Raw genomic sequence first — 21,048 nt, 5'->3', positions numbered from 1 at the left:
GCTTGGCTGGTGGTCTCCGCAGCTGGAAACCAACTCCAAACGTCTTCTCCTTCGCGGAGAAGGCTGATGTGGCCTGAAGAAGCCCTGTGTGCACTGGCCCTAGCAACCCACCCCTAGCCAGCTCGGGAGGGCCCCACCTAGGGCCTAGCTCCGAAACGGCCCAAACCGCGCTTGTTGGAGCTACATTCTGCAAAGGGAAACTGGGCTCGGGGAACAAACCTCAGCCCCAATGCGGCTTGGCTCAGGATCCCAGCGCTTGCCTAGTTCTCACCTAGCCCTCGGCTCCCCATAGGGCCAAGGAGGGGCTGGGCTGCCTCGGGCTCCGTGGGCACTGCTGCTTGGCTGGTGGTCTCCGCAGCTGGAAACCAACTCCAAACGTCTTCTCCTTCGCGGAGAAGGCTGATGTGGGCTGAAGAAGCCCTGTGTGCACTGGCCCTAGCAACCCACCCCTAGCCAGCTCGGGATGGCCCCAGATAGGGCCTTGCTCCGAAATGGCCCAAATCGCGCTTGTAGGAGCTGCATTCTGCAAAGGGAAACTGGGCTCGTCGAACAAACCTCAGCCCCAATGCGGCTTGGCTCAGGATCCCAGCGCTTGCCTAGTTCTCACCTAGGCCTCGGCTCCCCATAGGGCCAAGGAGGGGCTGGGCTGCCTCGGGCTCCATGGGCAGTGCTGCTTGGCTGGTGGTCTCCGCAGCTGGAAACCAACTCCAAACGTCTTCTCCTTCGCGGAGAAGGCTGATGTGGCCTGAAGAAGCCCTGTGTGCACTGGCCCTAGCAACCCACCCAAACCAGCTCGGGAGGGCCCCACCGAGGGCCTAGCTCCGAAACGGCCCAAAACGCGCTTGAAGGAGCTGCATTCTGCAAAGGGAAACTGGGCTCAGGGAACAAACCTCAGCCCCAATGCGGCTTGGCTCAGGATCTCAGCGCTTGCCTAGTTCTCACCTAGACCTCGGCTTCCTATAGGGCCAAGGAGGGGCTGGGCTGCCTCGGGCTCCGTGGGCACTGCTGCTTGCCTGGTGGTCTCCGCAGCTGGAAACCAACTCCAAACGTCTTCTCCTTCGCGGAGAAGGCTGATGTGGGCTGAAGAAGCCCTGTGTGCACTGGCCCTAGCAACCCACCCCTAGCCAGCTCGGGAGGGTCCCAGGTAGGGCCTTGCTCCGAAACGGCCCAAAACTCGCTTGTAGGAGCTGCATTCTGAAAAGGGAAACTGGGCTCGGGGAACAAACCTCAGCCCCAATGCGGCTTGGCTCAGGATCGCAGCGCTTGCCTAGTTCTCACCTAGCCCTCGGCTCCCCATAGGGCCAAGGAGGGGCTGGGCTGCCTTGGGCTCCGAGGGCACTGCTGCTTGGCTGGTGGTCTCCGCAGCTGGAAACCAACTCCAAACCAGCTGGAAACCAACTCCAAACGTCTTCTCCTTCGCGGAGAAGGCTGATGTGGGCTGAAGAAGCCCTGTGTGCACTGACCCTATCAACCCACCCCTAGCCAGCTCGGGAGGGCCCCAGGTAGGGCCTTGCTCCGAAACGGCCCAAAACGCGCTTCCTTTAGCTGCATTCTGCAAAGGGAAACTGGGCTCGGGGAACAAACCTCAGCCCCCATGCGGCTTGGCTCAGGATCGCAGCGCTTGCCTAGTTCTCACCTAGCCCTCGGCTCCCCATAGGGCCAAGGAGGGGCTGGGCTGCCTCGGGTTCCGAGGGCACTGCTGCTTGGCTGGTGGTCTCCGCAGCTGGAAACCAACTCCAAACGTCTTCTCCTTCGCGGAGAAGGCTGATGTGACCTGAAGAAGCCCTGTGTGCACTGGCCCTAGCTACCCACCCCTAGCCAGCTCGGGAGGGCCCCACCTAGGGCCTAGCTCCGAAACGGCCCAAAACGCGCTTGTAGGAGCTGCATTCTGCAAAGGGAAACTGGGCTCGGGGAACAAACCTCAGCCCCCATGCGGCTTGGCTCAGGATCCCAGCGCTTGCCTAGTTCTCACCTAGGCCTCGGCTCCCCATAGGGCCAAGGAGGGGCTGGGCTGCCTCGGGTTCCGTGGGCACTGCTGCTTGGCTGGTGGTCTCCGCAGCTGGAAACCAACTCCAAACGTCTTCTCCTTCGCGGAGAAGGCTGATGTGGCCTGAAGAAACCCTGTGTGCACTGGCCCTAGCAACCCACCCCTAGCCAGAGCGCGAGGGACCCACCTAGGGCCTAGCTCCGAAACGGCCCAAAACGCGCTTGTTGGAGCTGCATTCTGCAATGGGAAACTGGGCTCCGGGAACAAACCTCAGCCCCAATGCGGCTTGGCTCAGGATCCCAGCGCTTGCCTAGTTCTCACCTAGCCCTCGGCTCCCCATAGGGCCCAGGAGGGTCTGGGCTGCCTCTGGCTCCGTGGGCACTGCTGCTTGGCTGGTGGTCTCCGCAGCTGGAAACCAACTCCAAACGTCTTCTCCTTCGTGGAGAAGGCTGATGTGGCCTGAAGAAGCCCTGTGTGCACTGGCCCTAGCAACCCACCCCTAGCCAGCTCGGGAGGGACCCAGGTAGGGCCTAGCTCCGAAACGGCCCAAAACGCACTTGTAAGAGCTGCATTCTGCAAAGGGAAACTGGGCTCGGGGAACAAACCTCAGCCCCAATGCGGCTTGGCTCAGGATCCCAGCGCTTGCCTAGTTCTCACCTAGACCTCGGCTCCACATAGGGCCAAGGAAGGGCTGGGCTGCCTCGGGCTCCGTGGGCACTGCTGCTTGGCTGGTGGTCTCCGCAGCTGGAAACCAACTCCAAACGTCTTCTCCTTCGCGGAGAAGGCTGATGTGGCCTGAAGAAGCCCTGTGTGCACTGGCCCTAGCAACCCACCCCTAGCCAGCTCGGGATGGCCCCAGGAAGGGCCTTGCTCCGAAATGCCCGAAAACGCGCTTGTAGGAGCTGCATTCTGCAAAGGGAAACTGGGCTCGGGGAACAAACCTCAGCCCCAATGCGGCTTGGCTCAGGATCCCAGCGCTTGCCTAGTTCTCACCTAGCCCTCGGCTCCCCATAGGGCCAAGGAGGGGCTGGGCTGCCTCGGGCTCCGTGGGCACTGCTGCTTGGCTGGTGGTCTCCGCAGCTGGAAACCAACTCCAAACGTCTTCTCCTTCGCGGAGAAGGCTGATGTGGCCTGAAGAAGCCCTGTGTGCACTGGCCCTAGCAACCCACCCCTAGCCAGCTCGGGAGGGCCCCACCTAGGGCCTAGCTCCGAAACGGCCCAAAACGCGCTTGAAGGAGCTGCATTCTGCAAAGGGAAACTGGGCTCGGGGAACAAACCTCAGCCCCCATGCGGCTTGGCTCAGGATCCCAGCGCTTGCCTAGTTCTCACCTAGCCCTCGGCTCCCCATAGGGCCAAGGAGGGGCTGGGCTGCCTCGGGTTCCGTGGGCACTGCTGCTTGGCTGGTGGTCTCCGCAGCTGGAAACCAACTCCAAACGTCTTCTCCTTCGCGGAGAAGGCTGATGTGGCCTGAAGAAGCCCTGTGTGCACTGGCCCTAGCAACCCACCCCTAGCCAGCTCGGGAGGGACCCAGGTAGGGCCTTGCTCCGAAACGGCCCAAAACGCACTTGAAGGAGCTGCATTCTGCAAAGGGAAACTGGGCTCGGGGAACAAACCTCGGCCCCAATGCGGCTTGGCTCAGGATCGCAGCGCTTGCCTAGTTCTCACCTAGGCCTAGACTCCCCATAGGGCCAAGGAGGGGCTTGGCTACCTCGGGCTCCGTGGGCACTGCTGCTTGGCTGGTGGTCTCCGCAGCTGGAAACCAACTCCAAACCAGCTGGAAACCAACTCCAAACGTCTTCTCCTTCGTGGAGAAGGCTGATGTGGCCTGAAGAAGCCCTGTGTGCACTGGCCCTATCAACCCACCCCTAGCCAGCTCGGGAGGGCCCCAGGTAGGGCCTTGCTCCGAAACGGCCCAAAACGCGCTTCCTTTAGCTGCATTCTGCAAAGGGATACTGGGCTCGGGGAACAAACCTCAGCCCCAATGCGGCTTGGCTCAGGATCGCAGCGCTTGCCTAGTTCTCACCTAGCCCTCGGCTCCCCATAGGGCCAAGGAGGGGCTGGGCTGCCTTGGGCTCCGTGGGCACTGCTGCTTGGCTGGTGGTCTCCGCAGCTGGAAACCAACTCCAAACGTCTTCTCCTTCGCGGAGAAGGCTGATGTGGCCTGAAGAAGCCCTGTGTGCACTGGCCCTAGCAACCCACCCCTAGCCAGCTCGGGAGGGCCCCACCTAGGGCCTAGCTCCAAAACGGCCCAAATCGCGGTTGAAGGAGCTTCATTCTGCAAAGGGAAACTGGGCTCGGGGTAAAAACCTCAGCCCCAATGCGGCTTGGCTCAGGATCTCAGCGCTTGCCTAATTCTCACCTAGACCTCGGCTCCCTATAGGGCCAAGGAGGGGCTGGGCTGCCTCTGGCTCCGTGGGCACTGCTGCATGGCTGGTGGTCTCCGCAGCTGGAAACCAACTCCAAACGTCTTCTCCTTCGAGGAGAAGGCTGATGTGGCCTGAAGAAGCCCTGTGTGCACTGGCCCTAGCAACCCACCCCTAGCCAGCTCGGAAGGGCTCCACCTAGGCCCTAGCTCCGAAACGGCCCAAACCACGCTTGTAGGAGCTGCATTCTGCAAAGGGAAACTGGGCTCGGGGAACAAACCTCAGCCCCCATGCGGCTTGGCTCAGGATCGCAGCGCTTGCCTAGTTCTCACCTAGCCCTCGGCTCCCCATAGGGCCAAGGAGGGGCTGGGCTGCCTCGGGTTCCGTGGGCACTGCTGCTTGGCTGGTGGTCTCCGCAGCTGGAAACCAACTACAAACGTCTTCTCCTTCGCGGAGAAGGCTGATGTGACCTGAAGAAGCCCTGTGTGCACTGGCCCTAGCTACCCACCCCTAGCCAGCTCGGGAGGGCCCCACCTAGGGCCTAGCTCCGAAACGGCCCAAAACGCGCTTGTAGGAGCTGCATTCTGCAAAGGGAAACTGGGCTCGGGGAACAAACCTCAGCCCCAATGCGGCTTGGCTCAGGATCGCAACGCTTGCCTAGTTCTCACCTAGCCCTCGGCTCCCCATAGGGCCAAGGAGGGGCTGGGCTGCCTTGGGCTCCGTGGGCACTGCTGCTTGGCTGGTGGTCTCCGCAGCTGGAAACCAACTCCAAACGTCTTCTCCTTCGCGGAGAAGGCTGATGTGGCCTGAAGAAGCCCTGTGTGCACTGCCCCTAGCAACACACCCCTAGCCAGCTCGGGAGGGCCCCAGGTAGGGCCTTGCTCCGAAACGGCCCAAAACGCGCTTGTAGGAGCTGCATTCTGCAAAGGGAAACTGGGCTCGGGGAACAAACCTCAGCCCCAATGCGGCTTGGCTCAGGATCGCAGCGCTTGCCTAGTTCTCACCTAGGCCAGACTCCCCATAGGGCCAAGGAGGGGCTGGGCTGCCTCAAGCTCCGTGAACACTGCTGCTTGGCTGTTGGTCTCCGCAGCTGGAAACCAACTCCAAACGTCTACTCCTTCGCGGAGAAGGCTGATGTGGCCTGAAGAAGCCCTGTGTGCACTGGCCCTAGCAACCCACCCCTAGCCAGCTCGGGAGGGCCCCACCTAGGGTCTAGCTCCGAAACGGCCCAAACCGCGCTTGTTGGAGCTGCATTCTGCAAAGGGAAACTGGGCTCGGGGAACAAACCTCAGCCCCAATGCGGCTTGGCTCAGGATCCCAGCGCTTGCCTAGTTCTCACCTAGACCTCGGCTCCCCATAGGGCCAAGGAGGGGCTGGGCTGCCTCGGGCTCCGTGGGCACTGCTGCTTGGCTGGTGGTCTCCGCAGCTGGAAACCAACTCCAAACGTCTTCTCCTTCGCGGAGAATGCTGATGTGGGCTGAAGAAGCCCTGTGTGCACTGGCCCTAGCAACCCACCCCTAGCCAGCTCGGGATGGCCCCAGGTAGGGCCTAGCTCCGAAACGGCCCAAAACGCGCTTGTAGGAGCTGCATTCTGCAAAGGGAAACTGGGCTCGGGGAACAAACCTCAGCCCCAATGCGGCTTGGCTCAGGATCCCAGCGCTTGCCTAGTTCTCACCTAGCCCTCGGCTCCCCATAGGGCCAAGGAGTGTCTGGGCTGCCTCTGGCTCCGTGGGCACTGCTGCTTGGCTGGTGGTCTCCGCAGCTGGAAACCAACTCCAAACGTCATCTCCTTCGCGGAGAAGGCTGATGTGGCCTGAAGAAGCCCTGTGTGCACTGGCCCTAGCAACCCACCCATAGCCAGCTCGGGAGGGCCCCACCGAGGGCCTAGCTCCGAAACGGCCCAAAACGCGCTTGTTGGAGCTGCATTCTGCAAAGGGAAACTGGTCTCGGGGAACAAACCTCAGCCCCAATGCGGCTTGGCTCAGGATCTCAGCGCTTGCCTAGTTCTCACCTAGACCTCGGCTCCCTATAGGGCCAAGGAGGGGCTGGGATGCCTCGGGCTCCGTGGGCACTGCTGCTTGGCTGGTGGTCTCCGCAGCTGGAAACCAACTCCAAACCTCTTCTCCTTCGCGGAGAAGGCTGATGTGGGCTGAAGAAGCCCTGTGTGCACTGGCCCTAGCAACCCACCCCTAGCCAGCTCGGAAGGGCTCCACCTAGGGCCTAGCTCCGAAACGGCCCAAAACGCGCTTGTGTGAGCTGCATTCTGCAAAGGGAAACTGGGCTCGGGGAACAAACCTCAGCCCCAATGCGGCTTGGCTCAGGATCTCAGCGCTTGCCTAGTTCTCACCTAGGCCTCGGCTCCCCATAGGGCCAAGGAGGGGCTGGGCTGCCTCTGGCTCCGTGGGCACTGCTGCTTGGCTGGTGGTCTCCGCAGCTCGAAACCAACTCCAAACGTCTTCTCCTTCGCGGAGAAGGCTGATGTGGCCTGAAGAAGCCCTGTGTGCACTGGCCCTAGCAACCCACCCCTAGCCAGCTCGGAAGGGCTCCACCTAGGCCCTAGCTCCGAAACGGCCAAAAACGCGCTTGTAGGAGCTGCATTCTGCAAAGGGAAACTGGGCTCGGGGAACAAACCTCAGCCCCCATGCGGCTTGGCTCAGGATTGCAGCGCTTGCCTAGTTCTCACCTAGCCCTCGGCTCCCCATAGGGCCAAGGAGGGGCTGGGCTGCCTCCGGCTCCGTGGGCACTGCTGCTTGGCTGGTGGTCTCCGCAGCTGGAAACCAACTCCAAACGTCTTCTCCTTCGCGGAGAAGGCTGATGTGGCCTGAAGAAGCCCTGTGTGCACTGGCCCTAGCAACCCACCCCTAGCCAGCTCGGGAGGGCCCCACCTAGGGCCTAGCTCCAAAACGGCCCAAATCGCGGTTGAAGGAGCTTCATTCTGCAAAGTGAAACTGGGCTCGGGGTACAAACCTCAGCCCCAATGCGGCTTGGCTCAGGATCTCAGCGCTTGCCTAATTCTCACCTAGACCTCGGCTCCCTATAGGGCCAAGGAGGGGCTGGGCTGCCTCTGGCTCCGTGGGCACTGCTGCTTGGCTGGTGGTCTCCGCAGCTGGAAACCAACTCCAAACGTCTTCTCCTTCGCGGAGAAGGCTGATGTGGCCTGAAGAAGCCCTGTGTGCACTGGCCCTAGCAACCCACCCCTAGCCAGCTCGGAAGGGCTCCACCTAGGCCCTAGCTCCGAAACGGCCAAAAACGCGCTTGTAGGAGCTGCATTCTGCAAAGGGAAACTGGGCTCGGGGAACAAACCTCAGCCCCCATGCGGCTTGGCTCAGGATTGCAGCGCTTGCCTAGTTCTCACCTAGCCCTCGGCTCCCCATAGGGCCAAGGAGGGGCTGGGCTGCCTCCGGCTCCGTGGGCACTGCTGCTTGGCTGGTGGTCTCCGCAGCTGGAAACCAACTCCAAACGTCTTCTCCTTCGCGGAGAAGGCTGATGTGGCCTGAAGAAGCCCTGTGTGCACTGGCCCTAGCAACCCACCCCTAGCCAGCTCGGGAGGGCCCCACCTAGGGCCTAGCTCCGAAACGGCCCAAAACGCGCTTGAAGGAGCTTCATTCTGCAAAGCGAAACTGGGCTCCGGGTACAAACCTCAGCCCCAATGCGGCTTGGCTCAGGATCTCAGCGCTTGCCTAGTTCTCTCCTAGACCTCGGCTCCCTATAGGGCCAAGGAGGGGCTGGGCTGCCTCGGGCTCCGTGGGCACTGCTGCTTGGCTGGTGGTCTCCGCAGCTGGAAACCAACTCCAAACGTCTTCTCCTTCGCGGAGAAGGCTGATGTGGACTGAAGAAACCCTGTGTGCACAGGCCCTCGCAACCCACACCTAGCCAGCTCAGGAGGGCTCCACTTAGGGCCTAGCTCCGAAACGGCCCAAAACTCGTTTGTTGGAGCTGCATTCTGCAAAGGGAAACTGGGCTCGGGGAACAAATCTCAGCCCCAATGCGGCTTGGCTCAGGATCCCAGCGCTTGCCTCGTTCTCACCTAGACCTCGGCTCCCCATAGGGCCAAGGAGGGGCTGGGCTGCCTCTGGCTCCGTGGGCACTGCTGCTTGGCTGGTGGTCTCCGCAGCTGGAAACCAACTCCAAACGTCTTCTCCTTCGCGGAGAAGGCTGATGTGGCCTGAAGAAGCCCTGTGTGCACTCTCCCTAGCAACCCACCCCTAGCCAGCTCGGGAGGGCCCCACCGAGGGCCTAGCTCCGAAACGGCCCAAAATGCACTTGTAGGAGCTGCATTCTGCAAAGGGAAACTGGGCTCGGGGAACAAACCTCAGCCCCAATGCGGCTTGGCTCAGGATCCCTGTGCTTGCCCAGTTCTCACCTAGCCCTCGGCTCCCCATATGTCCAAGTTGGGGCTGGGCTGCCTCCGGCTCCGTGGGCACTGCTGCTTGGCTGGTGGTCTCCGCAGCTGGAAACCAACTCCAAACGTCTTCTCCTTCGCGGAGAAGGCTGATGTGGCCTGAGGAAGCCCTGTGTGCACTGGCCCTAGCAACCCACCCCTGCCAGCTCGGGAGGGCCCCACCTAAGGCCTAGCTCCGAAACGGCCCAAACCGCGCTTGTTGGAGCTGCATTCTGCAAAGGGAAACTGGGCTCGGGGAACAAACCTCAGCCCCCATGCGGCTTGGCTCAGGATCCCAGCGCTTGCCTAGTTCTCACCTAGACCTCGGCTCCCCATAGGGCCAAGGAGGGGCTGGGCTGCCTCCGGCTCCGTGGGCACTGCTGCTTGGCTGGTGGTCTCCGCAGCTGGAAACCAACTCCAAACGTCTTCTCCTTCGCGGAGAAGGCTGATGTGGCCTGAAGAAGCCCTGTGTGCACTGGCCCTAGCAACCCACCCCTAGCCAGCTCGGGAGGGCCCCACCTAGGGCCTAGCTCCCAAACGGCCCAAAACGCGCTTGAAGGAGCTTCATTCTGCAAAGGGAAACTGGGCTCCGGGTACAAACCTCAGCCCCAATGCGGCTTGGCTCAGGATCTCAGCGCTTGCCTAGTTCTCACCTAGACCTCGGCTCCCTATAGGGCCAAGGAGGGGCTGGGCTGCCTCGGGCTCCGTGGGCACTGCTGCTTGGCTGGTGGTCTCCGCAGCTGGAAACCAACTCCAAACGTCTTCTCCTTCGCGGAGAAGGCTGATGTGGACTGAAGAAACCCTGTGTGCACAGGCCGTCGCAACCCACACCTAGCCAGCTGAGGAGGGCTCCACTTAGGGCCTAGCTCCGAAACGGCCCAAAACTCGTTTGTTGGAGCTGCATTCTGCAAAAGGAAACTGGGCTCGGGGAACAAATCTCAGCCCCAATGCGGCTTGGCTCAGGATCCCAGCGCTTGCCTAGTTCTCACCTAGACCTCGGCTCCCCATAGGGCCAAGGAGGGGCTGGGCTGCCTCGGGCTCCGTGGGCACTGCTGCTTGGCTGGTGGTCTCCGCAGCAGGAAACCAACTCCAAACGTCTTCTCCTTCGTGGAGAAGGCTGATGTGGCCTGAAGAAGCCCTGTGTGCACTCTCCCTAGCAACCCACACCTAGCCAGCTCGGGAGGGCCCCAGGTAGGGCCTTGCTCCGAAACGGCCCAAAATGCACTTGTAGGAGCTGCATTCTGCAAAGGGAAACTGGGCTCGGGGAACAAACCTCAGCCCCCATGCGGCTTGGCTCAGGATCCCTGTGCTTGCCTAGTTCTCACCTAGACCTCGGCTCCCCATATGTCCAAGTTGGGGCTGGGCTGCCTCGGGCTCGGTGGGCACTGCTGCTTGGCTGGTGGTCTCCGCAGCTGGAAACCAACTCCAAACGTCTTCTCCTTCGCGGAGAAGGCTGATGTGGCCTGAAGAAGCCCTGTGTGCACTGGCCCTAGCAACCCACCCCTAGCCAGCTCGGGAGGGCCCCACCTAGGGCCTAGCTCCGAAACGGCCCAAACCGCGCTTGTTGGAGCTGCATTCTGCAAAGGGAAACTGGGCTCAGGGAACAAACCTCAGCCCCAATGCGGCTTGGCTCAGGATCCCAGCGCTTGCCTAGTTCTCACCTAGCCCTCGGCTCCCCATAGGGCCAAGGAGGGGCTGGGCTGCCTCGGGCTCCGTGGGCACTGCTGCTTGGCTGGTGGTCTCCGCAGCTGGAAACCAACTCCAAACGTCTTCTCCTTCGCGGAGAATGCTGATGTGGGCTGAAGAAGCCCTGTGTGCACTGGCCCTAGCAACCCACCCCTAGCCAGCTCGGGATGGCCCCAGGTAGGGCCTTGCTCCGAAATGGCCCAAATCGCGCTTGTAGGAGCTGCATTCTGCAAAGGGAAACTGGGCTCGGGGAACAAACCTCAGCCCCAATGCGGCTTGGCTCAGGATCCCAGCGCTTGCCTAGTTCTCACCTAGGCCTCGGCTCCCCATAGGGCCAAGGAGGGGCTGGGCTGCCTCGGGCTCCATGGGCACTGCTGCTTGGCTGGTGGTCTCCGCAGCTGGAAACCAACTCCAAACGTCTTCTCCTTCGCGGAGAAGGCTGATGTGGCCTGAAGAAGCCCTGTGTGCACTGGCCCTAGCAACCCACCCATAGCCAGCTCGGGAGGGCCCCACCGAGGGCCTAGCTCCGAAACGGCCCAAAACGCGCTTGAAGGAGCTGCATTCTGCAAAGGGAAACTGGGCTCGGGGAACAAACCTCAGCCCCAATGCGGCTTGGCTCAGGATCTCAGCGCTTGCCTAGTTCTCACCTAGACCTCGGATCCCTATAGGGCCAAGGAGGGGCTGGGATGCCTCGGGCTCCGTGGGCACTGCTGCTTGGCTGGTGGTCTCCGCAGCTGGAAACCAACTCCAAACCTCTTCTCCTTCGCGGAGAAGGCTGATGTGGGCTGAAGAAGCCCTGTGTGCACTGGCCCTAGCAACCCACCCCTAGCCAGCTCGGAAGGGCTCCACCTACGGCCCAGCTCCGAAACGGCCCAAAACGCGCTTGTGTGAGCTGCATTCTGCAAAGGGAAACTGGGCTCGGGGAACAAACCTCAGCCCCCATGCGGCTTGGCTCAGGATCTCAGCGCTTGCCTAGTTCTCACCTAGGCCTCGGCTCCCCATAGGGCCAAGGAGGGGTTGGGGTGCCTCGGGCTCCGTGGGCACTGCTGCTTGGCTGGTCGTCTCCGCAGCTGGAAACCAACTCCAAACGTCTTCTCCTTCGCGGAGAAGGCTGATGTGGCCTGAAGAAGCCCTGTGTGCACTGGCCCTAGCAACCCACCCCTAGCCAGCTCGGGAGGGCCCCACCTAGGGCCTAGCTCCAAAAGGGCCCAAAACGCGGTTGAAGGAGCTTCATTCTGCAAAGGGAAACTGGGCTCCGGGTACAAACCTCAGCCCCAATGCGGCTTGGCTCAGGATCTCAGCGCTTGCCTAATTCTCACCTAGACCTCGGCTCCCTATAGGGCCAAGGAGGGGCTGGGCTGCCTCGGGCTCCGTGGGCACTGCTGCTTGGCTGGTGGTCTCCGCAGCTGGAAACCAACTCCAAACGTCTTCTCCTTCGAGGAGAAGGCTGATGTGGCCTGAAGAAGCCCTGTGTGTACTGGCCCTAGCAACCCACCCCTAGCCAGCTCGAGAGGGCCCCACCTAGTGCCTAGCTCCGAAACCGCCCAAAACGCGCTTGTAGGAGCTGCATTCTGCAAAGGGAAACTGGGCTCGGGAAACAAACCTCAGCCCCAATGCGGCTTGGCTCAGGATCCCAGCGCTTGCCTAGTTCTCACCTAGCCCTCGGCTCCCCTTAGGGCCAAGGAGGGGCTGGGCTGCCTCGGGCTCCGTGGGCACTGCTGCTTGGCTGGTGGTCTCCGCAGCTGGAAACCAACTCCAAACGTCTTCTCCTTCGCGGAGAAGGCTGATGTGGCCTGAAGAAGCCCTGTGTGCACTCCCCTAGCAAACGACCCCTAGCCAGCTCGGGAGGGCCCCACCTAGGGCCTAGTTCCGAAACGGCCCAAAACGTGCTTGTAGGAGCTGCATTCTGCAAAGGGAAACTGGGCTCTGGGAACAAACCTCAGCCCCAATGCGGCTTGGCTCAGGATCGCAGCGCTTGCCTAGTTCTCACCTAGCCTTTGGCTCCCCAAAGAGCCAAGGAGTGTCTGGGCTGCCTCTGGCTCCGTGGGCACTGCTGCATGGCTGGTGGTCTCCGCAGCTGGAATCCCACTCCAAACGTCTTCTCTTTCAAGGAGAAGGCTGATGTTGCAAAGAAAGGCCTAGTTTTAACTGGCCCTATCAACCCAAGCTTAGCCTAGATCTAGGGAAGGACGCACCTAGGGGAAATCTCGAAACAGCATAACATGCGCTTCTAGGAGCTGCATTCTGCAAAGGGAAACTGGGCTCGGGGAACAAACCTAAGCCCCAATGCGGCTTGGCTCAGGATCGCAGCGCTTGCCTAGTTCTCACCTAGCCCTCGGCTACCCATAGGGCCAAGAAGAGTCTGGGCTGCCTCTGGCTCCGTGGGCACTGCTGCTTGGCTGGTGGTCTCCGCAGCTGGAATCCAACTCCAAACGTCTTCTCTTTCAAGGAGAAGGCTGATGTTGCAAAGAAAGGCCTAGTTTTAACTGGCCCTATCAACCCAAGCTTAGCCAAGATCTAGGGAAGGACGCACCTAGGGGCAATCTCGAAGCAGCATAACATGCGCTTCTAGGAGCTGCATTCTGCAAAGGGAAACTGGGCTCGGGGAACAAACCTCAGCCCCAATGCGGCTTGGCTCAGGATCCCAGCGCTTGCCTAGTTCTCACCTAGGCCTCGGCTCCCCATAGGGCCAAGGAGGGGCTGGGCTGCCTCGGGCTCCATGGGCACTGCTGCTTGGCTGGTGGTCTCCGCAGCTGGAAACCAACTCCAAACGTCTTCTCCTTCGCGGAGAAGGCTGATGTGGCCTGAAGAAGCCCTGTGTGCACTGGCCCTAGCAACCCACCCATAGCCAGCTCGGGAGGGCCCCACCGAGGGCCTAGCTCCGAAACGGCCCAAAACGCGCTTGAAGGAGCTGCATTCTGCAAAGGGAAACTGGGCTCGGGGAACAAACCTCAGCCCCAATGCGGCTTGGCTCAGGATCTCAGCGCTTGCCTAGTTCTCACCTAGACCTCGGATCCCTATAGGGCCAAGGAGGGGCTGGGATGCCTCGGGCTCCGTGGGCACTGCTGCTTGGCTGGTGGTCTCCGCAGCTGGAAACCAACTCCAAACCTCTTCTCCTTCGCGGAGAAGGCTGATGTGGGCTGAAGAAGCCCTGTGTGCACTGGCCCTAGCAACCCACCCCTAGCCAGCTCGGAAGGGCTCCACCTACGGCCCAGCTCCGAAACGGCCCAAAACGCGCTTGTGTGAGCTGCATTCTGCAAAGGGAAACTGGGCTCGGGGAACAAACCTCAGCCCCCATGCGGCTTGGCTCAGGATCTCAGCGCTTGCCTAGTTCTCACCTAGGCCTCGGCTCCCCATAGGGCCAAGGAGGGGTTGGGGTGCCTCGGGCTCCGTGGGCACTGCTGCTTGGCTGGTCGTCTCCGCAGCTGGAAACCAACTCCAAACGTCTTCTCCTTCGCGGAGAAGGCTGATGTGGCCTGAAGAAGCCCTGTGTGCACTGGCCCTAGCAACCCACCCCTAGCCAGCTCGGGAGGGCCCCACCTAGGGCCTAGCTCCAAAAGGGCCCAAAACGCGGTTGAAGGAGCTTCATTCTGCAAAGGGAAACTGGGCTCGGGGTACAAACCTCAGCCCCAATGCGGCTTGGCTCAGGATCTCAGCGCTTGCCTAATTCTCACCTAGACCTCGGCTCCCTATAGGGCCAAGGAGGGGCTGGGCTGCCTCGGGCTCCGTGGGCACTGCTGCTTGGCTGGTGGTCTCCGCAGCTGGAAACCAACTCCAAACGTCTTCTCCTTCGAGGAGAAGGCTGATGTGGCCTGAAGAAGCCCTGTGTGTACTGGCCCTAGCAACCCACCCCTAGCCAGCTCGAGAGGGCCCCACCTAGTGCCTAGCTCCGAAACCGCCCAAAACGCGCTTGTAGGAGCTGCATTCTGCAAAGGGAAACTGGGCTCGGGAAACAAACCTCAGCCCCAATGCGGCTTGGCTCAGGATCCCAGCGCTTGCCTAGTTCTCACCTAGCCCTCGGCTCCCCTTAGGGCCAAGGAGGGGCTGGGCTGCCTCGGGCTCCGTGGGCACTGCTGCTTGGCTGGTGGTCTCCGCAGCTGGAAACCAACTCCAAACGTCTTCTCCTTCGCGGAGAAGGCTGATGTGGCCTGAAGAAGCCCTGTGTGCACTCCCCTAGCAAACGACCCCTAGCCAGCTCGGGAGGGCCCCACCTAGGGCCTAGTTCCGAAACGGCCCAAAACGTGCTTGTAGGAGCTGCATTCTGCAAAGGGAAACTGGGCTCTGGGAACAAACCTCAGCCCCAATGCGGCTTGGCTCAGGATCGCAGCGCTTGCCTAGTTCTCACCTAGCCTTTGGCTCCCCAAAGAGCCAAGGAGTGTCTGGGCTGCCTCTGGCTCCGTGGGCACTGCTGCATGGCTGGTGGTCTCCGCAGCTGGAATCCCACTCCAAACGTCTTCTCTTTCAAGGAGAAGGCTGATGTTGCAAAGAAAGGCCTAGTTTTAACTGGCCCTATCAACCCAAGCTTAGCCTAGATCTAGGGAAGGACGCACCTAGGGGAAATCTCGAAACAGCATAACATGCGCTTCTAGGAGCTGCATTCTGCAAAGGGAAACTGGGCTCGGGGAACAAACCTAAGCCCCAATGCGGCTTGGCTCAGGATCGCAGCGCTTGCCTAGTTCTCACCTAGCCCTCGGCTACCCATAGGGCCAAGAAGAGTCTGGGCTGCCTCTGGCTCCGTGGGCACTGCTGCTTGGCTGGTGGTCTCCGCAGCTGGAATCCAACTCCAAACGTCTTCTCTTTCAAGGAGAAGGCTGATGTTGCAAAGAAAGGCCTAGTTTTAACTGGCCCTATCAACCCAAGCTTAGCCAAGATCTAGGGAAGGACGCACCTAGGGGCAATCTCGAAGCAGCATAACATGCGCTTCTAGGAGCTGCATTCTGCAAAGGGAAACTGGGCTCGGGGAACAAACCTCAGCCCCAATGCGGCTTGGCTCAGGATCGCAGCGCTTGCCTAGTTCTCACCTAGCCCTCGGCTACCCATAGGGCCAAGAAGGGGCTGGGCTGCCTCGGGCTCCGTGGGCACTGCTGCTTGGCTGGTGGTCTCCGCAGCTGGAAACCAACTACAAACGACTTCTCCTTCGCGGAGAAGGCTGATGTGGCCTGAAGAAGCCCTGTGTGCACTGGCCCTAGCAACCCACCCCTAGCCAGCTCGGGAAGGCCCCACCTAGGGCCTAGCTCCGAAACGGCCCCAAATGCGCTTGTAGGAGCTGCATTCTGCAAGGGGAAACTGGGCTCGGGGAACAAACCTCAGCCCCAATGCGGCTTGGCTCAGGATCGCAGCGCTTGCCTAGTTCTCACCTAGCCCTCGGCTCCCCATAGGGCCAAGGAGGGGCTGGGCTGCCTCGGGCTCCGTGGGCACTGCAGCATGGTTGGTGGCCTCCGCAGCTGGAAACCAACTCCAAACGTCTTCTCCTTCGCGGAGAAGGCTGATGTGGCCTGAAGAAGCCCTGTGTGCACTGGCCCTAGCAACCCACCCCTAGCCAGCTCGGGAGGGCCCCACCTAGGGCCTAGCTCCGAAACAGCCCAAAACGCGCTTGAAGGAGCTGCATTCTTCAAAGGGAAACTGGGCTCGGGGAACAAACCTCGGCCCCAATGCGGCTTGGCTCAGGATCTCAGCGCTTGCCTAGTTCTCACCTAGGCCTAGACTCCCCATAGGGCCAAGGAGGGGCTGGGCTGCCTCTGCTCCGTGGGCGGTGCTGCTTGGCTGGTGGTCTCTGCAGCTGGAAACCAACTCCAAACGTCTTCTCCTTCGCGGAGAAGGCTGATGTGGCCTGAAGAAGCCCTGTGTGCACTGGCCCTAGCAACCCACCCCTAGCCAGCTCGGGAGGGCCCCACCTAGGGCCTAGCTCCGATACGCCCCAAAACGCGCTTGTAGGAGCTGCATTCTGCAAAGGGAAACTGGGCTCGGGGAACAAACCTCAGCCCCAATGCGGCTTGGCTCAGGATCGCAGCGCTTGCCTAGTTCTCACCTAGCCCTCGGCTCCCCATAGGGCCAAGGTGGGGCTGGGCTGCCTCGGGCTCCGTGGGCACTGCTGCTTGGCTGGTGGTCTCCGCAGCTGGAAACCAACTCCAAACGTCTTCTCCTTCGCGGAGAAGGCTGATGTGGGCTGAAGAAGCCCTGTGTGCACTGGGCCTAGCAACCCACCCCTAGCCAGCTCGGGAGGGCCCCAGGTAGGGCCTTGCTCCGAAACGGCCCAAAACGCGCTTGTAGGAGCTGCATTCTGCAAAGGGAAACAGGGCTCGGGGAACAAACCTCAGCCCCAATGCGGCTTGGCTCAGGATCCCAGCGCTTGCCTAGTACTCACCTAGCCCTCGGCTCCCCATAGGGCCAAGGAGGGGCTGGGCTGCCTCTGGCTCCATGGGCACTGCTGCTTGGCTGGTGGTCTCCGCAGCTGGAAACCAACTCCAAACGTCTTCTCCTTCGCGGAGAAGGCTGATGTGGGCTGAAGAAGCCCTGTGTGCACTGGCCCTAGCAACCCACCCCTAGCCAGCTCGGGAGGGCCCCACCTAGGGCCTAGCTCCGAAACGGCCCAAAACGCGCTTGAAGGAGCTTCATTCTGCAAAGGGAAACTGGGCTCCGGGTACAAACCTCAGCACCAATGCGGCTTGGCTCAGGATCTCAGCGCTTGCCTAGTTCTCACCTAGACCTCGGCTCCCTATAGGGCCAAGGAGGGACTGGGCTGCCTCGGGCTCCGTGGGCACTGCTGCTTGGCTGGTGGTCTCCGCAGCAGGAAACCAACTCCAAACGTCTTCTCCTTCGTGGAGAAGGCTGATGTGGCCTGAAGAAGCCCTGTGTGCACTCTCCCTAGCAACCCACACCTAGCCAGCTCGGGAGGGCCCCAGGTAGGGCCTTGCTCCGAAACGGCCCAAAATGCACTTGTAGGAGCTGCATTCTGCAAAGGGAAACTGGGCTCGGGGAACAAACCTCAGCCCCCATGCGGCTTGGCTCAGGATCCCTGTGCTTGCCTAGTTCTCACCTAGACCTCGGCTCCCCATATGTCCAAGTTGGGGCTGGGCTGCCTCGGGCTCGGTGGGCACTGCTGCTTGGCTGGTGGTCTCCGCAGCTGGAAACCAACTCCAAACGTCTTCTCCTTCGCGGAGAAGGCTGATGTGGCCTGAAGAAGCCCTGTGTGCACTGGCCCTAGCAACCCACCCCTAGCCAGCTCGGGAGGGCCCCACCTAGGGCCTAGCTCCGAAACGGCCCAAACCGCGCTTGTTGGAGCTGCATTCTGCAAAGGGAAACTGGGCTCAGGGAACAAACCTCAGCCCCAATGCGGCTTGGCTCAGGATCCCAGCGCTTGCCTAGTTCTCACCTAGACCTCGGCTCCCCATAGGGCCAAGGAGGGGCTGGGCTGCCTCGGGCTCCGTGGGCACTGCTGCTTGGCTGGTGGTCTCCGCAGCTGGAAACCAACTCCAAACGTCTTCTCCTTCGCGGAGAATGCTGATGTGGGCTGAAGAAGCCCTGTGTGCACTGGCCCTAGCAACCCACCCCTAGCCAGCTCGGGATGGCCCCAGGGAGGGCCTTGCTCCGAAATGGCCCAAATCGCGCTTGTAGGAGCTGCATTCTGCAAAGGGAAACTGGGCTCGGGGAACAAACCTCAGCCCCAATGCGGCTTGGCTCAGGATCCCAGCGCTTGCCTAGTTCTCACCTAGGCCTCGGCTCCCCATAGGGCCAAGGAGGGGCTGGGCTGCCTCGGGCTCCATGGGCACTGCTGCTTGGCTGGTGGTCTCCGCAGCTGGAAACCAACTCCAAACGTCTTCTCCTTCGCGGAGAAGGCTGATGTGGCCTGAAGAAGCCCTGTGTGCACTGGCCCTAGCAACCCACCCATAGCCAGCTCGGGAGGGCCCCACCGAGGGCCTAGCTCCGAAACGGCCCAAAACGCGCTTGAAGGAGCTGCATTCTGCAAAGGGAAACTGGGCTCGGGGAACAAACCTCAGCCCCAATGCGGCTTGGCTCAGGATCTCAGCGCTTGCCTAGTTCTCACCTAGACCTCGGATCCCTATAGGGCCAAGGAGGGGCTGGGATGCCTCGGGCTCCGTGGGCACTGCTGCTTGGCTGGTGGTCTCCGCAGCTGGAAACCAACTCCAAACCTCTTCTCCTTCGCGGAGAAGGCTGATGTGGGCTGAAGAAGCCCTGTGTGCACTGGCCCTAGCAACCCACCCCTAGCCAGCTCGGAAGGGCTCCACCTACGGCCCAGCTCCGAAACGGCCCAAAACGCGCTTGTGTGAGCTGCATTCTGCAAAGGGAAACTGGGCTCGGGGAACAAACCTCAGCCCCCATGCGGCTTGGCTCAGGATCTCAGCGCTTGCCTAGTTCTCACCTAGGCCTCGGCTCCCCATAGGGCCAAGGAGGGGTTGGGGTGCCTCGGGCTCCGTGGGCACTGCTGCTTGGCTGGTCGTCTCCGCAGCTGGAAACCAACTCCAAACGTCTTCTCCTTCGCGGAGAAGGCTGATGTGGCCTGAAGAAGCCCTGTGTGCACTGGCCCTAGCAACCCACCCCTAGCCAGCTCGGGAGGGCCCCACCTAGGGCCTAGCTCCAATAGGGCCCAAAACGCGGTTGAAGGAGCTTCATTCTGCAAAGGGAAACTGGGCTCGGGGTACAAACCTCAGCCCCAATGCGGCTTGGCTCAGGATCTCAGCGCTTGCCTAATTCTCACCTAGACCTCGGCTCCCTATAGGGCCAAGGAGGGGCTGGGCTGCCTCGGGCTCCGTGGGCACTGCTGCTTGGCTGGTGGTCTCCGCAGCTGGAAACCAACTCCAAACGTCTTCTCCTTCGAGGAGAAGGCTGATGTGGCCTGAAGAAGCCCTGTGTGTACTGGCCCTAGCAACCCACCCCTAGCCAGCTCGAGAGGGCCCCACCTAGTGCCTAGCTCCGAAACCGCCCAAAACGCGCTTGTAGGAGCTGCATTCTGCAAAGGGAAACTGGGCTCGGGAAACAAACCTCAGCCCCAATGCGGCTTGGCTCAGGATCCCAGCGCTTGCCTAGTTCTCACCTAGCCCTCGGCTCCCCTTAGGGCCAAGGAGGGGCTGGGCTGCCTCGGGCTCCGTGGGCACTGCTGCTTGGCTGGTGGTCTCCGCAGCTGGAAACCAACTCCAAACGTCTTCTCCTTCGCGGAGAAGGCTGATGTGGCCTGAAGAAGCCCTGTGTGCACTCCCCTAGCAAACGACCCCTAGCCAGCTCGGGAGGGCCCCACCTAGGGCCTAGTTCCGAAACGGCCCAAAACGTGCTTGTAGGAGCTGCATTCTGCAAAGGGAAACTGGGCTCTGGGAACAAACCTCAGCCCCAATGCGGCTTGGCTCAGGATCGCAGCGCTTGCCTAGTTCTCACCTAGCCTTTGGCTCCCCAAAGAGCCAAGGAGTGTCTGGGCTGCCTCTGGCTCCGTGGGCACTGCTGCATGGCTGGTGGTCTCCGCAGCTGGAATCCCACTCCAAACGTCTTCTCTTTCAAGGAGAAGGCTGATGTTGCAAAGAAAGGCCTAGTTTTAACTGGCCCTATCAACCCAAGCTTAGCCTAGATCTAGGGAAGGACGCACCTAGGGGAAATCTCGAAACAGCATAACATGCGCTTCTAGGAGCTGCATTCTGCAAAGGGAAACTGGGCTCGGGGAACAAACCTCAGCCCCAATGCGGCTTGGCTCAGGATCGCAGCGCTTGCCTAGTTCTCACCTAGCCCTCGGCTACCCATAGGGCCAAGAAGGGGCTGGGCTGCCTCGGGCTCCGTGGGCACTGCTGCTTGGCTGGTGGTCTCCGCAGCTGGAAACCAACTACAAACGTCTTCTCCTTCGCGGAGAAGGCTGATGTGGCCTGAAGAAGCCCTGTGTGCACTGGCCCTAGCAACCCACCCCTAGCCAGCTCGGGAAGGCCCCACCTAGGGCCTAGCTCCGAAACGGCCCCAAATGCGCTTGTAGGAGCTGCATTCTGCAAGGGGAAACTGGGCTCGGGGAACAAACCTCAGCCCCAATGCGGCTTGGCTCAGGATCGCAGCGCTTGCCTAGTTCTCACCTAGCCCTCGGCTCCCCATAGGGCCAAGGAGGGGCTGGGCTGCCTCGGGCTCCGTGGGCACTGCAGCATGGTTGGTGGCCTCCGCAGCTGGAAACCAACTCCAAACGTCTTCTCCTTCGCGGAGAAGGCTGATGTGGCCTGAAGAAGCCCTGTGTGCACTGGCCCTAGCAACCCACCCCTAGCCAGCTCGGGAGGGCCCCACCTAGGGCCTAGCTCCGAAACAGCCCAAAACGCGCTTGAAGGAGCTGCATTCTTCAAAGGGAAACTGGGCTCGGGGAACAAACCTCGGCCCCAATGCGGCTTGGCTCAGGATCTCAGCGCTTGCCTAGTTCTCACCTAGGCCTAGACTCCCCATAGGGCCAAGGAGGGGCTGGGCTGCCTCTGCTCCGTGGGCGGTGCTGCTTGGCTGGTGGTCTCTGCAGCTGGAAACCAACTCCAAACGTCTTCTCCTTCGCGGAGAAGGCTGATGTGGCCTGAAGAAGCCCTGTGTGCACTGGCCCTAGCAACCCACCCCTAGCCAGCTCGGGAGGGCCCCACCTAGGGCCTAGCTCCGATACGCCCCAAAACGCG

The sequence above is a fragment of the Sus scrofa genome, chromosome 3 (assembly GCF_054392235.1).
Source record: "Sus scrofa isolate SSC_HxYL_T2T_F1_AM1 chromosome 3, Sscrofa_HxYL_maternal_Yorkshire_Landrace_v2.0, whole genome shotgun sequence".
In the NCBI taxonomy this organism is placed as follows: domain Eukaryota; kingdom Metazoa; phylum Chordata; class Mammalia; order Artiodactyla; family Suidae; genus Sus; species Sus scrofa.
This window is presented reverse-complemented; position numbering follows the sequence as displayed.